Source organism: Chrysochloris asiatica, unplaced genomic scaffold (assembly GCF_000296735.1).
Source record: "Chrysochloris asiatica unplaced genomic scaffold, ChrAsi1.0 scaffold00308, whole genome shotgun sequence".
Classification (NCBI taxonomy): domain Eukaryota; kingdom Metazoa; phylum Chordata; class Mammalia; order Afrosoricida; family Chrysochloridae; genus Chrysochloris; species Chrysochloris asiatica.
In genome coordinates this window covers 2068229-2072250 of record NW_006408826.1, presented here as the reverse complement: position 1 = coordinate 2072250, position 4022 = coordinate 2068229, and positions in this window count along the sequence as shown.

Genomic DNA, 4022 nt, shown 5'->3' with positions numbered 1-4022 from the left:
CAGTTCGAAACTACCAGTGGTTCCGCAGGAGAAAGATGAGGCTTTCTGCTCCCGTAAAGATTTATAGCCTCGGAAACCCTGTACAGGGTCGCTATGAGTTGGAACCGACTCCACGGCACATAACAACAACAGCAAGTTGTCTTCCAGTTACCCTGGACTCATGCCAACAAAACGCCGTTCCATCATGCACCATCCCCATGATCAGCTGTGGGGCAGACCATTGTAATCCATAAAAATTTCAGTGTGATGACCTTTTGGAAACAGGCCACTGGGTCTTACTTCTGAGATATCTATAGGTGGGTTTGAACCTCCAACCTTTCACTTCTGCCACTCAGGAACTCCTCACCCATCCCTGTGGTTGATGGGTGCTGTCAAGTTGGTTCTGACCTGTAGCCACCCTACGTACAACAGAATGAACCACTGCCTACATCTGTTACGCTTGAGCCTCTTGTTGCAGCCATTATGCCAATCCATCTTGGCAAGAGTCTTCCTCTATTTCGCTGACCCTCCATATAGCAAGCTTGAAGTCTTTGTCCAGGGATTGGTTCCTCCTGATAACATGTCCAAAGTACAAGAGACAAAGTTTCAACATCCTTGCTTCTAAGAAAACTTCAGGTTGTACTTCTTTCAAGGCAGATTTGTTTGTCCATGGTACTTTCAATATTCTTTGCCAACATCTTTTTTTTTTCTCCTTAAGTTTTTATTGTGGATTGAATGAAAGTCTACATGATCTTTGCCAACATCTTAATTCAAATGAACAAATCCTTCTATACTCTTCCTTATTCACTGTCCAATTTTCACATGTGTATGAACTATTGAAAATACCATGGTTTGGGGCAGGTGAACCGTATTCTTCATACTGCTATCTTTACTCTTGAACATATTAAAGAGGTATTGTTTGATTTTTTTGACTGCTGCTTCCATGAGTATTAATTGTGGAGCCAAGTAAAATAAAATCCTAGATAATTTCAATCTTTTCTCCACTTACCATGATGTTGCTTATTGATCTATTTGTGAGGATTTTTGTTTTTCTTTATGTTCAGGTATAAACCATACTGAAGGCTGTAGTCTTTAATCTTCATCAACAAGTGCTTCAAATTCTCTTTGCTTATAGGATGCAAGGTTGTGTCATCTGTATATCACAGGCTGTTAATGAATCTTCCTCCAATCCTGATGCCACATTCCTCTTCATAGACTTTAGTTTATTGGATTATTTGCTCAGCATACAGATTGAATATGTTTGGTGAAAGTATGCAACCCTGACACATAACTTAATGGTTTTAAACTACTCACTATCCCTTTGTTCTGTTCTAATATCTGCCTCTTAGTCTATGCATAGATTCCTCATGAGCACAATTGAGTGTTCTGGAATACTCATTCTTCATAGTGTTATTCGTAGTTTATTATGATCCACAATAAAGTACAAGCAGACATCTTTCTGTTATTCTATACTTTTAGCTAAGATCCATTTGTCCTCAGCAAGGATACCCTTCATTCCACGTCCTCTTTTGAATATAGCTTGAATTTCTGATAGTTCCCTGTTGATGTACTTCTGAAACCATTTTGGAGTTATCATCAGCAAAGTTTACTTGTAGGTGATATTAATGATATTGTTCAATCATTTCTGAAGTCTTTTGGATTCTTTCTTTGGAATAGGCACAATATGATGTCTTCCTGTCAGTTGGCCAGGTACCCATCTTCCAAATTTCTTGACATAATCCTTTCTTGACACAATCGAGTGAGTGCTTTTAGTACTGATCTGATCCATTTGTTGAAATGTCTCAGTTGGTATTCTGCCAACTTCTGGAGCCTTGTTCTTTTGCCAGTAATTCAGTGCAGCTTGACAGAGGAGTGGTGCCATACTTCCTTGTTGTTGTTGTTGTTAAGTGCCGTCGAGTTGGTTCCCACCCATAGCGACTCTGTATAGGGTCTCTGAGGAGCAGCTGGTGAGCTTGAACCGCAGACCTTGCAGTTCAAACGGCTTTGCAGTCTGGCGCATTAACCCACAGCACCACACCAGTACTCCATACTTCCTTAGGCCTGCATTTTTCAGAGAGTATCCATCCCTGGGTTATAAAAACAGTTAAGTGCTTAGCTTCCCACTGAAATTTCTTTGAAGAAAGACCTGGCAAGGCATTTCCAAAATGTCACACCCATTAAAACCATACGCAACACAGCTCTGCTCGGAAACACATGGGGTCATCATGAGACTGAATTGATTCCAGCGCAACTGATGTTATAAACACAGGTCACATTTGGCAACATTCTTTCACAAGGCAAGGTACAGCGCTCTGTTCCCATTGGTGATTCTTGATTTTACTCATTGAGTTCTTACCCTGCTTTTTATGTGGAGCACTTTTCTGGTAGCATAGTGGTTACGAATCGGGCTGCGAACCAAAAGGTCAGCGGTTCAAAACTACCAGCTGTTCCGCAGGAGAAAGATGAGGCTTTCTGCTCCCGTAAAGACTTACAGCCTTGGAAACCCTGTACAGGGTAGCTGTGGGTCGGAACCCACTGTACGGCACTTAACAACAACAACAACAACAATATAGCCAGTTTACCCAACAGGACCTTATTCCTAGCCCAGCAGCCCAGCAACACTTGGCCCTGCTCACACTTGCATTTCTCTTCCCTATCTGATCCATGACCAGCTGCATCTTTTCCTTTATTTTTTTCTATATTTTCCCTCTCAGTGTTACTTTTTCAGCAGGAGAGTTATGTGTCATTTCTCTTTCTTAGACAGAGATATTTTATCTTAAGTGAATAATCTTTGATTTGAATTGTGATTTTTAAATCTGGTAACGAAATTGATATGCTCAGATCTTGAAGTGATCTAGGTTTTCTAAATCTGGCTAGTCATATTTTCTCGTGTTAATCAAAAGCGTTGGAGTTCACATTAAGAGAAGCTGGAGAGTTTGTGGCAAGTAAGATAAGGGAATTCCTTAAGAAAGTTGGACCACCACAATAAGGTGTAAAAGCAAAGAAAATAAGCGAATGCATCCTGCTAGATGGACCACATACTGTTGTTAAGAACCTTCAAGGCGCTTCTGACTAATTAGGACCCTGTATAGAGTCCTGTTGTGGCGCTGTGGGTTAATGCGCCAGACTGCAAAGCTGTTTGAACTGCGAGGTCAGCGGTTCAAGCTCACCAGTCACTCCTTGGAAACCCTATACAGGGTCGCTATGGGTGGGAACCAACTCAACGCCACTTAACAACAACAACAACAATAGGGTTTCTGAGGAGCATCTGGTGGATTGGAACCACCAACCTTGCGGTCCAGCACATTATCCTGCAGCGCCACACCAAGACTCCACTAGATAGTACAGCTTGTGCTTTTAGCTTCTGTATCAAATGCCTAAAAGAAAAGGAGGGATTGTGTCTTTTGTGCTGTGTGCGCATGTGCATTTTGTTTTCATTAACAATTGTGATAACTGATTTGCTTTCAGGGTAGACGCTAGTTGTTGATTTATGCAGATTCTAGCCAACTTAGCTATAAAATTAACTATATGGCATATACAGTATGTTTACCGAAACTTATTTTCAGAACAGACCCGAGGCTGGCATTCTAGGTTTTTAGGATTTCTGTTATGGGCTGAAGACTGATATCAAAGGAATGTTAAGTGGTTTAAATCCTTAAGCTTGTTCTCTCAGGGGACTGATTCATGTATTAAATAGCTGACTTGGATTTATGGTGGAAGTATGCAGAACCAGTCATGGAAGGCAAATGACTGATTACCCTGGATAGCCAAGACAGGAACAGCCAGCTCCCTTTAATTACATGTCAGACTTAACATCTATAACATGAATGTCAGTTCAGAAAACATCGTGTTAATGATGAAACTGCATGTGTTTTAGAATCACAGACGAAACAGCTCAGTTGTAAACATTTACAACCTCGGAAACCCTGTGCAGGGTCACTATGAGTCGGAACTGGCTCCATGGTACTTAACAACAACAACAGTGCCAGGTGTGAGCCCTGGTGTGGTGCTGTAGGATAGACACTGGACTGCAAGGTTAGCAG